This window comes from Nycticebus coucang, chromosome 15 (genome assembly GCF_027406575.1).
Source record: "Nycticebus coucang isolate mNycCou1 chromosome 15, mNycCou1.pri, whole genome shotgun sequence".
In the NCBI taxonomy this organism is placed as follows: domain Eukaryota; kingdom Metazoa; phylum Chordata; class Mammalia; order Primates; family Lorisidae; genus Nycticebus; species Nycticebus coucang.
The window spans coordinates 11,008,159-11,029,912 of NC_069794.1; the positions used below are offsets into that span (position 1 = coordinate 11,008,159).

General features: G+C 38.9%; 2 protein-coding genes across 5 annotated transcripts in view; one reads left to right on the forward strand and one right to left on the reverse strand.

The window, feature by feature from the left end:
- The window catches only part of ITGBL1 (integrin subunit beta like 1), a 282,440-nt gene extending 269,801 nt beyond the window's left edge, over window positions 1-12,639 (reverse strand). Inside the window, exon 1 of one of the 2 annotated variants that reach the window (XM_053563368.1) lies at window positions 12,604-12,639. The gene's annotated coding sequence lies outside the window, so the exon portion shown is untranslated. The remainder of the gene's footprint in view (window positions 1-12,603) is intronic. The other variant, XM_053563370.1, reaches the window with a different exon arrangement.
- Window positions 11,574-21,754, forward strand: part of NALCN (sodium leak channel, non-selective) — a 334,788-nt gene continuing 324,607 nt past the window's right edge. For 2 of the 3 annotated variants that reach the window (XR_008374579.1, XM_053563366.1), the window contains exon 1: window positions 11,639-11,750. The gene's annotated coding sequence lies outside the window, so the exon portion shown is untranslated. Of the gene's footprint in view, window positions 11,751-21,754 lie in introns of all 3 variants that reach the window. The other variant, XM_053563365.1, reaches the window with a different exon arrangement.

Genomic DNA, 21,754 nt, shown 5'->3' on the forward strand with positions numbered 1-21,754 from the left:
TAAAACTCTTTGGAGAAGAACTTACTGGCCAGGCACAAAGTTTAGTAAACGTTCATTTTTACCTCTAATTCTAATTGGCTATTCCAAAATTTCCATGATGGTTCAGTTGTACTAAATCAGTCATGTATTTCTATAATACTAGTCTGTTTCCACAGAAGATGAGAGCCAAGACTCCAAGAAATTCCTTTATTCATTCAACAAATATTTATTTAGTGTCGAGCATGTGCTGAGCACTGTTCTGGGTACCAATAATAGAACAGTGGATAAACAGACACAAACAGGGCAAGGATGCCCTGATGAACCTTCTATTCCATCAGTGTAGACAATGAACAAGATAAATAAGCAAAATTTAGACAGTGTTATTAGATATGTGAAAGAACTAAGAAGTTAAGATTTTCTTTAAAAGAAGAAAAATAAGAAATTTGAATTAGGGGCAATGAAATTTTAGACGGGGTAGACAGGGAAGAGTTCACGGAGAAGATAATACCAAAGAACAGAAGGATCATTTGAGCCCAAAAGAGGAAGAGGACTCCAGAGAAAAGAGCAGGTAGAAAGGCAGCAGGGTAGAACATGCTTGATAGTTCCAGGGATGGCAGGAAGTAATTGTGGCTGGAGGGGACGTCATGGACAGGAGTGCAGTGGGAGAGGTCAGAGAGGTAACGGGGGCCATGTCAGGTAGGGCACAATGAATCAGAGTGAAGAGTTGGAATTTCACCCTGCATGTGATGGGGCTCATGCACAATGTTTTGAGAGGAGGAGTGGCATAATACATATTTGTTTATTTCTCTGTTCAGTGGTGCTGGGAACAGATTTTAATGTGTAGGAGAGAGCCATAGGAATAGGCATCCCATTTAGGAGGAAACAGAAGTAATCCTGGCAAGAGCAGGAAGAGATGTGAGAGGAAGAACTGCTCCAACTCTAGCTGTATTTTCCCACATATGGGGTCTGATAATTAGCTTTGTGAACTCATCCTAGAAAAAGTGCTAAAACCTCATCGCTGAATATCACTATGGCCACCTTCAAAGTACCCACCTTGGGAAGCTACACAATGACACCAGTACCTACTTAATCTACTCTTCAAAGCAATTTTGGAACTCTTTTTCTAGAATGGCCATGAGAGCTGTCATTGTATTAACCTTGATGTCCTGAATGTCATCACAATCTTCCTATCAATATCTCCTTTATATTTGGGTAAAGGAAAAAGTCATTGAAGGCCAGATCAGATGAGGAGGGAGGGTGAACACAGTTATTTGTTTACTGGCTAAAAACTCCCTTACAGACAGTGCTGTGTGAGCTGGTGCATTGTTGTAATGCAAGAGCCACACCTTTCTCATGTCAAGATTTTCAGTTAAGATTTTCCTAACTTAGGGGTACATGGCATACCTCTTGGGTGAGGGGCACAACTACAACAGGGACTTCACCTAACAAATGCAAAAATTGTAATCTAATGGTTTGTACCCTCATATTAACCTGAAATGGAAAAAAAAGAAAAAAAGGTTTTCCTAACTGTTTGTCTATCAATGTTTACTTGGTTGTTACTCTTCTCATAGACAACAATTTTGACATGCAACTTGACAAATTTTCACAATTTTTTTTAGTTCTGCTCATAACTGTTCATCTTGGCATCTTCTTTAGTGACACTTTCTCTTCCCTCAGAAAAACATTTGATCCATTTGTACACTGCCATTTTCTCTATGGCATTATCCTCATACACTTGGACCAACATCTTCCTGATTTCACTTCCACTCTTGCCAAGTTTAACAAGAAATCTGCAAATTTTTTTTGTTGGTCTAAGCTCTGACATTCTTGTGACAGTATGTAAAAACATACAACAAGAATAATAAATGCCACTCAGCAAGAAACCACAAGTCTATAGGAGCACAACTGTGAGACATTGATATACGAAGGTTATGAAACCCTACTGAGTTGTTTGTACAGTGCTGCCAACATATGTGTGCAGTTAATCGTCAGACTTTGTATTTATTATGAAAATTTTCCAACATAAGAAAAATTGCAAGAAGTGTACAGTGCGCTCACAGATATTTACCATCTTGATACTACCATTAATGGTTTGCTACACTTGCTCTATCACATATGCATCCATGTAATCCTTCCTCCATCCATCCATCAATCCATCTCAGTTTTGGCACTTTTCAAAGTAAATTTTAGACAACTATACATGTCTGCCTAAATAATTCAGTATACATATCAACTATAACTTAATATATTTTATAGTCTTCTCTTTAATATAAAATTTGTATTAATAAAGAAACTGTTCAAATATATGTAATATTATCATCATTCCCTGAAAATTGTTCTATGTTCCTTCCCAATGTCGCTATACCTTAGATTCAACCACTGTTGTGACTTTTTTTACACTGCTAATTTTCCTTATTCCAAAAAAAGTGCATATTGAGTCAATCATACAGTCTTAATGCTTTTGTGTAAGGTTCCTCAGTGTTTTGGTGAGGTTTTTTCACATTGTTGTATATGCCAGCACTCTGCTCTTTTTCATTCTTTTCCCACTTGTTGGACTGGCATAAGGTAATAATCACAAAGAAACATAATTCATTTTTCAAACAGATTTGGTTACCCAAACTAGCCTGGACAATTAGGTTATCATGTTTAAAATTACAGTGTCTAATAAATATAGTTGAATGCTGCAGCAGCCATCATTTATGAAACAAGTAGCCCAGGGTTTCTAACATTATTAATTTAAATCTCTTCAGTTGTCTTGCACAACAAAGAGTACAACAATGTTTATTAAAACCGTGCATCGCATTCTCCATTTTTCAACCCTTGTGATACTTATTTTCAATATTTTATTACCTGTTTATTTCCACAGTGCTTGAGGGTGGATAGTATTTTGAAAGAAGGAGGAGAGTAAGGAGGTGGGGAAAGAGGAAGGACAATTTCAAGGACTGACATTCTTGAAGCTACTAGAGCAGAAGTTTTTTAACAGCAAGGATGAGGTCACGCTGTTCAGTGCACCTGCCAGTGTATGGAAAGCATTGTCTCTGCCCGGTGAAGTCTAGCCAACTGATCGATAACCTTTGTGAATAATAGAAAACTAGAGACAGGGCGGTGCCTGTGGCTCAAGGAGTAGGGCGCCAGTCCCATATGCCGGAGGTGGTGGGTTCAAAACCAGTCCCGGCCAAAAACCACAGAAAAAAAAAAAAAAGAAAACTAGAGACAGCCAACATTTTTATTTAGAATATAATTTTAACATCAAGAAACTGATATTGAAACATTAACATTCATGTGCAAAAGCACACATGCTTTCCCAATTTTCGGGAAACATTGCTTTGCAATTACGTGAACATGTTTTGTTAGGTAGATGGTTAGGACCTCCAGCTCTTCTAGGGACAAATGTGGGAAACCTGCCTTTGTGCTGCCTTGAGCAATTGCCACACATGAAGAAAAAATATCAGGGGCAGGTGTCCCACCTTGATCTTGCCCCAGCAACTACCACACCTGGGGAAGGAGGAACAAACACCCTGTAACCTGCATGGTAGTCCCAGGCCACAGGCCAGGCAGCCCAAGCACAACAGGATCTGGAAAATGACCTAGAGTGTAACCTAAGACTAATTATCAAGTCATTATTATGTCTTGTCATACCACAAGAAGGGCCCAATCTTGACGGTATAAAATAAGACCCCAAACCGTGACCAGGGCGTCTTGTCACCACAAAGGTCCCGTTTGTCATCTATGGTGAACATGTCTTGTTCTTGCTTTACAAACCTATCTTGCTATCCCTCCATAAACTTCATCTAATACTTACGTCGCCTCAGTGTGTCTGATCATTTTTCAGCTAACAGCACACCAAGGACCAAGAGTAGGCAAACTGCTAACTGGACAGTTTCAGTGAAGTAGTGGAGTCAATGTCCTAATTTCAAATTTTGTGATGAAGATCTCCAGATTCTGTGACATAGCAACTTTTACGCTATGCTCAGGGTACCTGCAAAGTGCTATGTAAGAAACTACATATTGTAAAATGTTTGCTAATGTCTCAAACAGCTTGTGTTCCCCAAATGTTAAGTACTTTGTTTCAGATGACTTCTGAGTGTACCACCCTGCCTAATAATGACTCTTAATTATCTAATCAGATAATTCTAATTCCTCTTATTCTTGAGGAAAAAAGGTATAAAGTCTTCTTTTCCTTCAGATCTAAAGTAGCTGGTAATTATAAATAAGACTTGGTTTCTATTTGCCTGTCTGTGCAATCTGTCTGCTTTTGCTTTCACTGGAGAAAATAACTTAAGACACAATTGAAGATTTGGGGCTCGGCCGTGGCTTATGCCCCTATCCTAGCATTTTGGGAAGCCAAAGTGGGAGGATTGAGGATTGAAGCCATACCAGCCTGAATAAGAATGAGTCTCTGTCTCTACCCAAAATAGAAAAGTTATTGAGGTATGGTGGCAGGTGCCTGTAGTCCCAGCTACTCAGGAGGCTGAAGTAGCTGAATTACTTGAGCCAAGGAGTTTGAAGTTACATTGAGCAACACTGAGACCACTGGACTCCAGCCTGGGTAACAGAATGAGATCTCACCTCAAAAAAAAAAAAGAAAAAGAAAAAAAAAACAACTAGATTTTTTGAAAATGAAACAGTCATTTATGTGACAGTCTCTGTGCTTCGCAAAGGTAAGTACCTTGCTGTGGGTACATGTACCAAATAGTGCTTTATTGCCAGGAGAAGAAAAAAGCAGACTAGAATGTATCATGAGTAGGAAATACCATTTATCATTCTTCTTTACAGAAAAGTCTGAATTGCTTACATTCATATAAAGACAAAGTTACTACTTACTCAAAATCACTGTTTCAAAAGCATTTTAATTTTATATGATAGTATACCATATTATATACTTTGCTTTTAAATATATGTTTTGTCCCTAATATGAAATAAATTTTCAGGAACTAAACATATTTTGATTGACCATGTTAATGGACACATTTAAGGTACATAATGCTGAGTGGGAGAAAGTAGCTTAGGATTTTGATACATCTATTAGAATTTGTAACTATAAGATGGCATTGGCACAAATTTTTTAGGTAAGATGCCTAAGATCCATTTAAATTGAGGGCCCAGGAGGACAGGCGGAAACAAGGAGTCAAAAATTGATACCCATCCGTGAGTTCCAAAAGTCTAAGTAATTTCAAACAGAATAAATAAAAAGACATCCACATCCACATATAGATCCATCATAAAGAATCTGCAGACAAAGGAAGACAAAGGAGAAAGCAGAGAAAAAAGCAGATTAACTTCAACAGAAAAACATACGGATTGAGCAGTGACTGCTCAAAAGCAAAAACATTGGTTAGAAGATACCATGGTGGAAGATATTCAATGTGCTGAGATAAAATAAATGCTAAACTGAAGTAGAATTTAAGATGTTAAGGCAAAATTACCTTTCAAGAGCTAATAATTGATAACATTACATATAAGCAAAAAGAAAATTGCCACCAGCAGGTTTTCACTAATGGAAATTTGGAAAGATAAATTTATTGGTGAAATACTCAACTAAAAGACAAATATGCAAAATCAGAAACATATCAAACATTAGGATGGTGGAAGTAAAGAGACAGATGTAAAAGGCTGAAGTTTTTACTAACCTAGAGGGGGAAAAAAAAGATGCTTAAAGAACAGAAAGTTAAAATTTAAAAGGGTGAAAAAATGTATAGCAGCAGGAAACTGGTGCAGCTATACCAATACCCCTTTAAAGCAAAAATAATTTCCAGATATAAAGTCACTTTAGAATGACCAAAGCTTTATTTTATTAGGAAAATATAGCAATTTTTAATTTGCATGCACTCTGTTAACATCCCCTACGATCATTTTTAAAAGGCAAAATTGACAGAAAAACAACAAAAAATAAACCGTCAATTATAGTGGGGGGTTTTTACAACCTTTCCCAATACTTAAGAAATCAAGCCAACACAAACTGAGTTTACTCAGTTTTAATGCAAAATATTGAACTGCATGCTTCATACTTCATTGACACATATAAGACAATAATCTGAGCAATCAAAACAATGTACACCAGCCATGCTACTTTCAAATATATACAAAGGTGGAGTTCAGCTTTATTCTGGACCTATGAGGAGATCTGCATGAGAATTACATCATGGAGTTGGTCCACCTAGAGGCAAGAAGGCAAGCTTTCTGTACAACTATGTCCCCTTGTCAGTGACTTCAGATTTCCCCCAGGGTGGGGTTTCACCTTCCCACAAGAGGCATCCTCTTCTGAAGAGGCCTTTCTCTGAGCAGTCAGCAGTAATCCTAACAGAAGCTGGCTGACGGGGGCACTGGCCAGGTATAGAGGTCTGGGTTGTGGTTTCCACAGTATCCAACACTGTCCACCCCTTATGTCTCAGTAGTCAGATCTGCTTGCTTCTCAGATTAAGTTTATTCCATCCAGGTACAATTTATCTAGGATTCTTGTTAGTCCCAATTTCTGGGGGCAGGGTGGAGGTTACAAGAGAAGAATTAATGAAATGAACAACAGACTCTGTTGCTACAGTTGCTCCCAAGTCAATAAATGATGCTCATCTCCTCTCTTCTCTGTCACCCATTGTAGCTCCCTCTTCCTTAGGCCAGTGCTTTTGAGTAGCCACTTTACAGAGTTACCCAGACCATCAATCCTGAGGGGTCCAAATTCTTGGTTACCAGGCATTTACTAAGATACTTTATACAAATGAGATCCTCAAGGTTACTTTTGCAATTCAGAGATTTTCTACTATCCGGTAGACAGCTTTCATTAAACAGTCAAAACATGCATCATTTTATTAGGGAGTGATTCACTTGAAAGATGACCTTTGTTTTTAGAAGTCCACAGGTTCCTTTGGGCCATTGGCTCAGCTGCTGCTCAGTACAACGAGAACTCTGTTTTGCTCCCAGCATGAGTGCTTAATTGGTGTTACTGTTTATTCCTGATTTCATAGCCTTCCTTTTTTTTTTTTCTTCTAAAACCTGGTTTCTTCTGAAAATTTAATACTAAAGTAGAACAAAATGGTAAGGTAAGACATTTTTCAATCACCTTGTAAGGTACGCACATTGTGAAGCTCACATGTAACTTCCATATCACATGATTTTCCAAGTCCTGGGTGTCCTTTATAATTTCTACCATACCATTATGCAGTTTATGTTTCTAGAAAAGAAATCAATTGCATTTCTTGCCTCAGTATATATCTGCTCAGTTTGAAAGTCATGCATTCTGCCTTTCTGAGGTTTAATGTGATCGTCCCATGAACATACCCTTTCTTCTTGTATTTTTTGTTGAAGGGTATGCTGAGCCTGTCTCCAAACTATGGTTGGTTTCAATGCCAGTAGCACTACTTGAAACATTAACTGGCCATATGATAACCTTACAAAGACCTCAGTTGTGACTCAGCAGATGGTGTTTTACCACCGACTTGCACTTACATGTTTTTAGTGATTCAGATAACACTGAGCAATATAAGCATAGAGGGCCTATGTGGATGACAGAATGAGTCCAGTGTCCAGAGGATAATGGAGGAATGTGGGACTTGTAGAAGAGGGAAGAAAGTGAGCAAGTACACATCCGTCAGAAAACGAGTGCCTGGGTCTAGGTTCCAACTCCTGAAACAGTCTTACTCAAAGGGATGTTGTTATATTAAAATTTTCCATAGTTGCCTATCCTACTGAAAATACTTCATTAGAATTGCTATGGAAATTGTTAAGATGGCCCTGGTGATCCTTATTAACAGGGAATTCTTGGAAACATTGCCTTAGAGAAAAATATTTAAAATATGAATAGATGCTTCATGGCTGCCTGAAGATGCTGACTCATGAGAAGATGAGGACTTACTCATGGTTTTCATCTAGAATATCACTGGCAAGTGAAGACTACCAACCCAGCAATTTTATCCTCAGTAGGAACTTATCACATTTGTTACGTCCCTCAAGATCCAAGGCAGGGCAAAAATTCTGGAGCTAAAGAATTCAGTTAATAAATGGAGAAATTCATCAGAGCTTCATAACAGCAGAATTGACCAAGCAGAAGAAATAATTAGTGAGCTTGAAGACAAGCTATTTTAAAACACACAAAAGAGAACAAAGAATAAGAAAGAATGAAACATGCCTACAGGATTGAGAAAATAGCTTCAAAAGGACAAATCTAATAGCTATTAGCCTTAAAGAGGAGGTAGGGAGAGAGACTGGAGTAAAACATTTTTTCAAAGAAATAATAACAAAGAACTTTCCAAACCTGGAGAAAGAGGGCAATATTCAGGTACAAGAACATCATAGGACACTGAGAAGATTTGATACAAGCTAGACAACCTCAAAGCAGTTCATAATTCACTCCCAAGGGTCATGGATTAAAAGAGGCCCTACAGGAAGTGAGAAAAAGGAAAAATACAGCAAATAAAGGAGTTCCAATAGTAATCAACTCCTCAGTGGAAATGGTGTGAGAGTAGAAAGTGGTGTGATATATTCAAAGTACTGAAGGAAAAAACTTTAACCTTAGAATATTATATCCTTGAAAAATATCCTTCAGACAGGAAGAAGAAATAAAGACTGTTTCATACAAACAAAAGCTGAGAGGCCTCATCAATACCAGGTCTGTCCTGTAAGAAATGATACAAAGGAATTCTCAGTGTGAGAGAAAAAGATGTTAATAAACAATAAGAAATAACTTGAAGATATACAACTCGCTGGTAACAGTAAGTACACAAATATGAACACTCTATTGCTCTAACTGTGGTATGTAAACCACGTATATATTGAGTAGAAAGACTAATAAACAAATCTATCAGAAATAACCACAATAACTTTTTGATAGATAATGTAAGAAGATATGGATGGAAACAACAAAAAATTTAAAAGTGAGAAGGTATATATGGAGGGAAAGGGTATAATTTCAGTTAAATTTCCCTTTGCTAATTCATTTTTTTGTTTGTAAGCAGAGTTGTGACATGTTTAAAACAATTGGTTATGAAATGTTTTTTGGGCTTAGTTCAGCAGCTAGGACGCCAGCCACATACACTGGAGCTGGTGGATTTGAACCCAGCCTAGCCTGCCAAACAACAATGACAACTACAATAACAACAACAAAAAAAAAATAGCCAGGCATTGTGGCGGGCACCTGTGGTTCCAGCTACTTGGGAGGCTGAGGCAAGAGAATCTTTAAGCCCAAGAGTTAGAGGTTGCTGTGAAGCAATAGCACTTTACTGAGGATGACATAATGAGGCTTTGTCTCAAAAGAAAAAAAAAATATTTTTTGAAAGCCTCATGGTAACCTCGAATCAAAAACCCTACAACCTACTTTACACAAAAAGGAAAAGGCAAGAAATTAAAGCACACTACCAGAGAAAATCACTTTCAACAAAGGAAGAGAGGATGACCAAATAATCAGCAATTAAATAACAATATAATAGTCTTAAGTCTTTAGCTACCAATAATAACATTTAATGTGAGTGGACTAAATTCTCCAATCTAAAGACACAGAGTGGCTAAACAGATTTCTTTAAAAAGCAACTATATGTTGTCTGCAAGAAGTATACTTTACCTCTCAAGACACACATACACTGAAAATAAATCTAAATAGAAAAAAAAAATCCTAAAATTCATATGGAACCAAAAATAAGTTTGAATAGCCAAAGCAATACTGAGCAAAAATAACAAAGACGGAGGCATCACACTACAAGGTTATAGTAACCAAAACAGTAGGGTACTGGCAAAACAACAGACACATTGAAGTTGAGGACAGATCTTTTGATCAATGGAGCAGAATAGAGAAAACAGAAATAAACTCACATATTTACAGACAACTGATTTTGACAAAAGTACCAAGAATATACATTGGGGAAAGGATACTCTCTTCAATAAATGGCGCTGGGAGAATTGGATATCCACAAGCAGAGGAATGAAATGTTATCTCTCACCATACACAAACATCAGCTCAGGATGGATAACAGAGTTAAACATAACTCAAAACTCTAGAGTATGTAGGAGAGACACGCCAAGACATTGGTTTAGGCCAAGATTTTATTACTAAAACCTCAAAAACATAAGCAATAAAGCCAAAAATAGACAAAGGAAACCTATCCAACAGAACCAAGAGACAGCCTGTTGAATGGAAGAAAGTAATTAGAAGCTATTCTTCTGACAAGGGACTAATATTCAGAACATATAAGAATTCAACAACATAACAGTAATCATCAACATTCTCATCATCTTGGTGAAGGTCATGAATAGATATTTCTCAATATGAGAAGACAGAAGGCATACAAATGGCTAAGAGGTATACAAAAAAATGCTCAACATCACTACTCCTCAGGGAAACGGTAATTAAAACCACAAAGAGATATCATCTTACCACAGTTAGAAGGACTATTATTAAAAAGATAAAAAACAATAGATGCTGGGGAGGATGCTGGCTCTTGATGGCTACAAGTGCACTAATTTAATCCGTACACATTCCCTGCATGTACCAAAATATCATATGTGGCAAATAAACATGTGCAAATAGCAAATATTATGTACCAATAAGAAATTTTAGCATCTAATTAAAAACTTAGCTCTTTACATACTTCTTTCTGAAATCTTCAGATTATGAAACAATTTCATGAAATAAAAGTTATTTTTAAATTTTCTTTCAAAAAATAAAAAGTGCTAATGTTGATTGTGGATGTGAGTGGAGTGTGAGTAGGCTTTTAACATATGGTAACAATTAAATAGAGGTAACGTGAAAATACATTTTTTAAATGCACGTGTGCATAATATTATCACCTCTATCCTTTGGGATATAACATTTTGTGATGGCAATTGCTCTTTGTGTGCCATTTATCTTTTAGAGGGGTATATCATTCAGTTCTCTCTCCACTTGCTCAACCACTGGGCAAGGGTTGCTCTGTGATTTTGGTATCTGCCCACATGGCAAGATGCCAGCTCCGAAGGAAACCTTTCAGAGAGTGGGACTGAGCGGGAGTATGTCCCCTGGTGTGAGCCGGCGCGTGAGATTCAGGATTTCCCCAAGTTTGCTCTGCTGGGAGCCCTGGGGAGCTTTAGGCGCACTTGACTCTCCAAACTTACAGGGCATGTGGGGGTAACTCAATTTATAAATGGATATTCAATTTAATTTTAAGGAAAAATGTCTACAGATTTAGAAACTATGATAACACTATGATACGTGTGACCGATGCAGTCATAATTTAGCGACTCAGGGTGAAACATCCTGGTTGATACCGTGTGCGGTGAGTTAGACCCCATGCGCGCACGCTGGGCTTGCGGGCCTCCGCGTGCCGGGCCCCTGCGTGCGCCCTGCGTGTCCCCAGCTCCAGAACACGCAGCCCCCGGTGCTGGCGGGCACGGAGGGCCCCGAGGAGCCCCAGATGAGAGCGCCGCTGTCGCTGTGAGACCGACCGCTGGCGGCAGCCCGAGAGAAGGACCCTCGCGCTAGCCACCGACCGCGGCGCGGCCTCCCCGGCGGTTCCCTGCCTTCCGCCTTGCGCATCCTTGCAGCCCCTGCAGCAAAGCCAACTCAAAAAGAGAAAAAACAAAAAAGGCCCCCAAACTCTCGCTCTCCCTCCCCGCGCCCCGGCGGTAGCGACACCAGTGACACCAGGAGCACGGAGCCGCGGCCCCAGCCGGGCCGAGCGCGCTGACGGAGCCGCGGTCGGTGAGAGGCCCGCGTCCCCGCCCGCCGTGGGCGCCGCGCCTGGCACGGATCCCGCCGCCGCCGCCGCCGCATCCCGCGGGCACCATGACCGCTCTGAGAGCTGGGGTTACAGGTTGGTCACTGCCCCCGCTGCCCCACGCAGTGCCCCGCGCTGAGGCCCGGGCTGAGAGCCTGCTGGCCCCTGAGCGGGGCTGGACCGGGGCAGCCCGGGGCGCGGGGACGCTGAGGGGCTGAGGGCCTGCGCCCGGCGTGGGGGAGGGGAAGGGCGACCCAGCACTGGGGGCTCCGCGCCCGCGCAGCTGCAATACTAGGAGCCGCGATGCACCCCGACCCCCGCTCCTGCACGCCCGGTGCTGGGGCGCCCGCCGCGGGGTGTGCCTTGGCCGGCCTTGGACGCCGAGCGCTGGCTAGACCTGGGGCCTGCCGCGCTTGGGCTGCCAGCAGGTGAAGGGGGGGCAGGTGGCTAGGGATGCAGCTGGTGCGCGTGATGACAGTGGCTGCACCTGCCCCCTCCGCACCCAGGCGACTGCCTGGGTAAACCTCTTGGCAAATGCGCAGGAGTGGGGGGCAGCCTTGCTTCAGCAGGTTTCAGGAAGGACCCCACGGCTTTACCCCACCCTCTTTGCCCCCTACGGATTGCTCTTAGGTAACTATTCCTCATTTTATTAATTGGCCTGCTGGATCAGCCCTCATTAGGGTTCCCACACTGCAAGCAAAGCAGTGCCCTGCCAAACACCTTTTTGTCATTGAAGCTTTCCAGACCAACGTGGATGGCCTAGCTGGAGTCGCCCCGCCGGTCTGGATCTCCGATCAAGGGGTTATCCCCCTGGCTGGAAGGTCCTCTGGCAGGATGTTGCGATAACTCTGAACTCAGATCCCAAGTTCTTGAAATACCATAGGGTAAAATTTTCAGTTTCAGGCATCATCTTTCAGGGACCGTGTTAAGGAGGCGAGAATATACTCACTTGCCGGCTGGGAAGCTTTATTTCTCAATCTGGCATCAGCTAGGCCTGATTTCTGCCCTAGTGGTGAAATGGAAGTTGAGTACCAGTGGCTTTTGTGTTCCTGGTTGTGAAAAATACCTCTAATAAGGGATTGAAAATTAACAGGTGGCTGTTTTTTTATTTTCAGTTCATGATTAACATTTTCATAGCTGCAACTGTGCTGTGATATCCCTTGCAAGAGGAGAGAGTGAACTGTGGCAGTTACCCCTGATGCAGATAGCAAGAGTAGCTTTTCATAGTCAAAGATTACGTTTCATCAGTTCTAAAGAAAAATCAAACCACTTCAGTAACAACATGTATTTATTTCTTGACAGGTTGGCTTTCATTCTTTGCACCTTTCTAGATTGGAATTTTAAATATTCTGCAGTGTACTTTGACCCAGGCATTAACAAAAACAGAGAGTGAAGAAGGAAAATGCTGACTTTGGAGAAAAACTAAAAAAGTAAAATTGCACATTAGATCCTCTTATATGTCCATAGAAGACATAATTATCTTTGCAGAATTAGCTGCGTGGTCACCTAAGGACTATACTAAAATTTCCATAAAAGTTGAGGAGAAATCATATCTTGTAAAATGGTATGGTATTATAACTGGATAAAACTTGCAAGATATTCAAAAGAAGAAAAATATACTTTAAAAAAAATTCTGCTCAAAAACATCATCATTTGCTTGCAGTTTAGCAAACCAAAACCTTGAGCAGCATTTTCTTCTTGGTTAAGTCTGACATTTCTTTGAAATTTGTTCCTCTTGCTTCTTTTCTCCTTCCTGCATACACTGTGTGTATGTGTGTATGTGCAGCTATGCATGTGTGTACATATTTATTTATTATTATTTAATCAGTGATGCTCAGATAATTTCAGAATGTCCATGGTTATATAAATTAACCCAAGAGAAAAGAGTCATGGATTTCAAGTTTGTGAAGAAAAATTCATATCCACACCATTATATTGTGATATAAGCCAGGTGCTGGATGTTCAGTGAGGAAAAGAGATGGTCCCAGACCCTAAAAATCTTCCATGAAAGATAAACACATAAGCCCAGAGATATGTAGTGAGTTGTCCTGTTTTCTAATTTTGGCTGGGAAACCATAGTCTTGTGTTTTAAGAGATTAATAATTGCCCACTCTGCTACCCTGGGATCAACATTTTTGAGTCTGAGCCACATTATATGATTCTAACTTGTCTCAAGGATCTACCTGCAAAAGAAGTTTTGATCCCTTGAAAACTCTTCCAATGCTAATTTTTTTTCTTTTTTTGCAGTTTTTGGCCAGGGCCAGGTTTGAACCTGCCACCTCCGGTATATGGGGCCGGTGCCCTACTCCTTTGAGCCATAGGCACTGCCCTGCAAACAGCTAATTTTTTTAAATTTATGTTTAAATTCTAAAATAATGAAAGATGATAGAAACGATAGGGTTCTAATGACTTAACACAGATGTTTGCCATCTCTGTGTTTTCTGTAGTCTTTTAAAAAGCGTAACTATAGTTGTAGTCATGGTGTTCAACAATTTTATACTGGTTTTTCCATTTAATATTTATCATAAACATTTTTAAATATTGCTATATAGTTTTCTGACTTAAAAAATTATATTTGACTATGCAACACCATACCTAGTGAATGTAGCCTGATGTCTACAACCACCCCTTTATCATTGCACATTTGCTTTTTTGGTATTTCATCATTATAAACAGTGTCTTGACAGATAATTATAGTACAGAGATTTATTTTTATTTTATGTTTTCTCATGATAAAGTCTAAATAATTATATCCCAGAAAAAATAGGGGAATTTAAATGATTATGGATAGATAGGCATTATCTGTTGTGTGTGTATCTATATATATCTCCAAATATCCACAACAATATTTACCTATCTACAGTGTTTCCTAAAGAATTCAGATTATAGTTTTGAATAAATTGCTTAATATGCTTTTGAGCATGTCATATCTGTAATTCCAGCACTTTGGGAGGCCAAGGTGGTAAGATCGTTTTAAGGCCAGAAATTTGAGACTAGCCTGTGCAACACAGCAAGACCCCCATCTCTACCAAATACAGAAAAATTAGCCAGGCACAGTGGTGCATGCCTGTAGGCCTAGCTACTTGGGCTCAAGCAATCGTTCCACCTCTGCCTCTGAGTAGCCAGGCCTACGGGCATGCACTACGTGCCTGGCTTATTTTTAAGTATTTTGTAAAGATGGGGCTCATGCTATGTTGCAATCTAGTCTCAAACTTCTGGCCTCCCGAAGTGGAGGACTGCTTTGAGCCCAGGAGTCTGAGGTTATAGTAAACTACAATTTTATCACTGCACTCCAGCCTCAACAACAGAGACCCCCATTTCTAAAAAAAAACCCTCAAAATTAAAAAGTAAAAAAATATGCTTTTGAGGTAATTCTGCCTTTAAAAAATATTTGTGAATTACCTTCTCTCTTTTACAGTAATGAAGATAAAAATAATAATATGGGATTTTGTCCTATATGCTTCATAAAGACTTAACCTTTAACAAATTCATCTGAAAAACAGATGATAAGATCCACCTCTTACAGTAAAAACCACCTCAGGAATGCTATAAATGTTGAAAGCGAAGTAGGGGGGGAGGGGCGTCAATGCAAGTTCTTTTAGAAAATTGGCTGTTGAGTTCAGGAGTCTAATTTTGCCTCTTGCCTCCTCACTCACATATCAACTACATGATCAAAGGAGTTTATATAGTGAAAAATCTTTACACCCCACTAGTGAAAAAAGAAGAGGACCTTTCTTTTGTTCTTAGGCTATAGCATCCAAGGCTTTTCTGACAGATTGAATGTAGATGGAATTCGAATGATAATCAAAGCCAAGTTTCAGTTTGCAATTCCCTTTCTAAGAGATCTGTATGTGAAATAAGGAAAAGAAATGCTGGAAGAGCCCCTCAGCGTGAAGGTCGGAAGGCTAACGTTGAGAGCAGGCTATTGGTACGACAGAATTGCCTGCCTCTAGAAGCAATTTCTCCATGAGTTACCAGGGCAAGTGCAACCATAGCCATGGAACAGGGTCTGAAGACAGAGATTGACTCCAGGGTCGGGATGGGAGCAGGGTGAGGCTCCAAGGAGGGGATTGAAGGGAATTAGAAGTAGGAAAGACCAGAACTCTGCAGCCAAAGGAATCCTTTATGCAGAGATCAAGAGTGAGTCTCCAATTATGCAAAGGAAGAGATGAAAAGAGGCTCTGGGGAGAGGATGATATGTATGGAAGTCAGCCAACAGAGACACGCAAATAACCATTCTTCCTGACAGAGAGATCAGAGCGAGTGGAGCACAGCCATGTGGTAAAGTGAGATAAGATTGGTTTTTCTTTTAGATTAAGCAACTCTAAATATGCAGATTAAAACAGGTTATCATATACCAGGAAAAATTAATAAAACATAGCTAACATCTGGATGGAACCTGGTGAACACTTTGGATTTGAAAACCAATAAAAAGAAAACTACTCTATCAGCATTCTGATCAAGTTTTAAGAAATTACCTGTAACTACCTATAAAAAAGTACTTATAAAAATTTCATAAAAATAAGAAACCAGGTTATACTGATTGCATTTGTTAGTGCAAAAAGACCCTCTTACAATCGTGTCTTGCCCCCAAAAGGTATGGCACACACCAGTACCCTCAAAGAATCCCCCCAAATAAAAAAAAGAATAAATAAAAGGCAATAAAAACAAACAAAATTTCATAAATAGAAAATTTAGATTGACTTTGTGTATAGCCTCTCCAAAATTATCAACAAATGGTAAAATAATATCCCCAAAATGTGTAGTCTCAGAAAATGTTAGAAGACAATTCTCTTACGATTTGAATATGGGTTAAAAATGAAAAATAAATAAATGAAGAAATACATACCAGGCTAGTGCTACCTGTACAAAATGCATGAGTTAGAAGTATATGATGCTAGAAAATTGTTCCAAAAAATAATTAAATTTGAAAAAAAGGACCTTAGAGTAATAAAAGCTTCTACTTTTAATAAAGTTATAATTACAAGCTTCCTTCTTGTATAAATTAATGATTATAGCATTGTCATATGTAGAGCCAAAAGTATTGAGTGTATTTCTTTGAGGGGTGAGGGAGGCGTGGACATAGACAATATCGTCACAAAGGGTGCTGGGACCCAAACGGTATTAGGAGTCAGCATTTCAGTGTAAGAAGCACAGAAAACAGTAAACAGAACCAGAAAGGAAAAGAAAGCAGATAAAGTTTTTAAAATGAAAACATGAATGAATTCACTATAAAAATAGAAAATCTCTCAATCTGGGGGAGAAAACTAATGGCTACCCCAGTTTAACAAGTAATATTAATCTGTAGGTATCTACAGGATGTATTTGAATGCCAAGAAATAAGGACGATAACAAGGAGGTGAGTGAAGGAAGGCGTTTGAGAAGTTGGGTGTGAAATTCTAAGAATGAGGAACCGGAATGAGACTGTGATAATGGCATGATGAGGGGAATGGGTGAGATTTATCTGTAAAAACAAATGCTAACAAATCTTAAGGCTTGAATGAAGACAAGAAAGGGAGTCGTAGGTTAAAAGTAAGCGCAGATCTTCAAGCGTGGGCAATTTAGGGAATTTTTGCTTATGTTTTATTATGTCTGGATAAAACAAGTAATTACTTTTTTATCTTTCAGTTAATAGTATATAAATGTTAGATCCCTTGCTTCATTATTTTTTCCAAACTGTTCTCTTTTTATTATGAAATTCATGTGAGGTCAGTTTTACATATCATTTCTTGAGTAGAGAAAGGAGTTCTTAAAAAAAGAATTACTTACTATTGTTGAAAAGACTGAATTATGGAATCCTCTATCAGACAAGATGCAAATGTATAGTAGACATGACAAAAATCAGCAATAGCTTAAAATACTATGAATATTTGTTAACAAACTTTGCCTTAAGTTAAAAAACAAAACACGGAGATAATGTAATACTGGGATGAATGAGACTCTTTCAAGCATGGAAACAGGGATACTTGCTTAATTTTTTTATTTCTCCCAGGAGATAAAACACAGAGATTAAAAAATACATTGTAAATAAGGGATTTAAATTTCCAGAAATAGAGCTTGCTGGACTTCGGAAGACCTTTTCTAGTTCTCGCAGCTCAATATGTGTTCATGTTTTGGAGAAAAACATTTTTAACTCTGGAGAGCCTCAGAAACAATTTCCTACCTCTTATTAAGTAAAAAATGAATTCAATTTAAGAATCTACTGAGTTGAAGTAGACAATTTCATTTTGCTTCCTTCCTTTGAAGGCATTGAAAAGCTGTTTAAAAGTATATACCAGACTAGAAAATTACCACAGAAATCCCTACAAAAAAACTAATTTCCTAGTCATCTTTTCATAAAACAAAAATACATTCTTGTATATGACATGTATTCCAGTTAGTTATTTTTTAAGTAAACCCTGAGGATCTCTGAGGAAAACTTAATAATAGAATATACTCTATACACATACAATGATAAACAAAAATTTTGTCTCAGATTTATATTTTGCATGTATTGTTTATAATCTTATCTTTTCTCATACCATGAGTCCTGACTACACAATGTGAACTAAGTGTTGAGTGCTTCTGAGTGTCTAGATTACAGGGCCGCTCATTAGTTTGGGACCAGTGATGGGAGATGTATCTGGGAATCACCAGGAGAATGTTTTCAAAAAACTATTTCCTTTATTTCACCCTTAAATATTCTGATTTATTATGTCTGAGGTGAAGGAGGATTGGGTTAGAGGGTCTTAGCTCAGGCTGTTACAACAAATACCACAGACTGGGAGGCTTAAACAACAGACATTGGTAGTTACAGTCTGAAGACTATGAGATCAAGTTTAGGATCAAAGTGCTGGTGAGGGCTCTTCCTGGTCTGGTCTGCCGACAGCTGTCTTCTAACTCTCTCCTGACATGACTGAGAAAGTTCATTTCCTTCTTGCTTTCTTGCTCTCTCTTGCTCTCATTTTCATTTTTACTCTTGTCCTCCTGTCTCATTTTAAAAAGGTACTAATCTCATTCATGAGTGCTCCACCCTCATGACCTCCCCAAGGCCCTGCCTCCAAATACATTGGAGATGAGGGCTTCAACATGTGATTTTGGGGGGATTCGGAAACATTCAATTTGTAGCATGCAGAATGTTTGAGAACCTTCCTGGATAATTCAGATGTTAACCAATTTTTAGGAGTTACTAGTTTAAACCATTCCCCTTCTTTGTCCAAACATTATGGACTCATATCACAACGTGAAATAACCGCACAAAAAATTCTCTCCTTTTGATTGTCCATATTTAAATATTGTAGTGAGTTCTGTTTTAAGTCATCCACTTGATTTATCCAACCTTTAAAGATACCCATTATGAAATTAAGTGATGGCAATAAAAATAACTATCTCCTTTCTGTATTTTTATAATATTTAAATGACAGTAACAACTCATCAGAATTAAGTCTCTCTCACAGTACTATTGAATGATGAAAACCTTTGAAGACTCTGTCATCTTACCAAGAATGGGAGAGACTTTTAGGAACTACCCTGTGAGTAGGAAACTTTACATGCTTACAAAATCACACAGTCAACCTGTGAGGATTTTTAACCTTGACATTCATTTCTTAAATTTTTCCTACACCTACGTTGTACCCAGAATAACTAAAAACTCTAAATGTGCACCCTTTATAAAGTTGGAGAGAATGACAAGGACTTGTTAAATGGGTTGAATTTTCTGAGTAGAGGCTGAGAAAGGTTGCTCATCCTACGTGTGCAACCTGATTACCTCAATTTGTAATCGATACAATATCTAAAAACAGATTCATAAAAGCAGAGAGTGGGATAGTGTTTGCAAGTGAGTAGGAGGAGGGGGAAATGGGGAGCTGCTAATCACTAGGGAGACAGTTTCAGTAATACAAGACAACAAGCTCTAGAGATTTACTGACAGCACTGGGCTTGTAGCTGCCATTGTACTATGCATTTAAAAACCTGTTAAAAGGGTAGATCGCATGTTAAATGTCTTAACCACAGTAAGATAAAAATTATAACTATAGTGATTTAGTGACAAAAATACAACATCATTCTCTCTCCTACTGTTGGCCAGTTATAGCTTGGGCCTGTAGGGTGACAAAAAGGATGTGGGGGCATTGTATCCTGAATCCCTTTGCTAAACCCCAAAGCTTTTAAAGGCCAAACGAATTTCATTTTCTCAATAAAAAAATGTAACAAAACAGAATTCTTAGTGAAGTAACAACACTATTTTGGAGTATTTATGGAAAGAACCAGAGGAAAAAAAATAACATGCTGCTTTTCTTCAAGATTTAGGAAATAGACTCAGTATAAAACATGAGAAACCATTTTCTGTTTCTAATCATTTCTGTTGACACAGGAACAGAAAAAATCAGAGCCTGTTTGGGGAGATGGTCCTTTGGCGTATTTGGCTTTCTTGGTCACCAAACTTGGGTAGCCTTTGCAGTCTTGCTGGGACTGGACCATGCAGGGAGCATTCTGTTTTTGCGTAGCTACATTATCATTTAGTGAGGACCCAGACATAAATGTGTAAGCACCCGAAAAGAAAAGTGGAGTTTGAAGGAGGGGATGGGGTGAGGGAAGAGCAAAGGGAGGAAAATAGAGGACGCCGGCCAAATCAGACCATTTGTTAATACATGCTTTTGTCCAAAATCAGTAGTCCTCTCACTGCAGGGCCTGGGAAGGGAGGAGGTATTTCTGCTGTGGAGACACAGATTGCTGCTGTGATGCTCAGAGATCAAATTTCCAATGATGTCTTTGTTGTAGGGCTAACACGATTTCTCTGCTTTGTTGCTGGGGGGAGATACAGGGCTCCAGGCTGCATTTAAGAGAGAAAACAACCCAGCTGTCTGCCTTTCCTCCAAACGGAGGCCAGATTAGAGGGAAAGATGCATCTAGCCCTTTGAAGTTCATGAGCAAAGGATACCCAGGGGACTGACGAGACGCTTGCTGGGAGAGCCCAGAAGGGGCAGGCACGCTCTAATATGGTTTTGCTACATTGACATTGGAAGGGCAAGAACTCAGAGACCCCTATCTCTGTTCTCTGGAAAATAAGAATATTCTATTCCCAAATCCTTGAAAAGGTCAAATGGGAAGAAGACATAGACAACAGCATATCACAGGGATATAAATTAAAAAGACCTGGCTCCCTTGTTGCATATATAGCCTAGTGGTGTGATCTCTCCCAGGGCACTGGCCTTCTCCAAACCTCAGTTTCATCCATAAAGTAGGAATAACAGGTTCACCTGCCTCCCTGGGGGGCACGGAGAGAAATAGTTAAAATAATCTGGGGAAAGCTCTTAACCTCACTCATAATAAATACTCAGCAAAGGTTAAGTGTAAATTATTTATACTGAAAAATTTTTTTTGAAGTTTACTTTATTTAAAGAAATTATAAATAAACTGCATCATTGTTGTGAAATGTATAACATCAACCTTTGAAATGTATAAAAGTTCTTAAGGTTGAAAAGTAAAAATTAAATTCTTTGCCAGATCTCTCCCTCTACCTCGGTCCTCCCAACAAAATAGACTATTTAGATTCTAAACTTGTTGCAACTCATGTGGATCTGGGCAAGTTTTCCTCATATTTTTAATCTATACAGTGAAGATAATACTAAAAATTACTTCAGTGAGGTGTTAAGTGCTTAGAATAGTGCCTGACACAGAGGAAGCTTTCAATAATTGTTCTCATCTCTTAAGTAAAAATAAAAAAGAAAGAATACATAATGCCTAAACTTGCTTCTATTCAATCAATATGTAAATTGTGGAGCATCAGCCTACCCTATGAAATGATCAAATGCATGAAAATCTGAGCAGCTTCAAGAGTATTAATAACTTTTATCACTGCAAGGCACTTTGGACATAATCTAGTGTAGAGTTCCAGACAGTGCAAAAATCTCTCTGCAAACTCCAAAATATGTGATCCTTGTCTTTGAGAGATCCAAAAAGGAGCCTACTAACTCTCAGCATAGTCCAACACCATATTATCATTATGGGAAATGTTTAGATTAGACAGTTCTTTCTTGATCCCTTCTTGATAGGATATTTGTTGCTGGAAAAACAGAGAACACTACAAAACAAAACTGTAACTTCTGTGTTCTGGGCTTTAG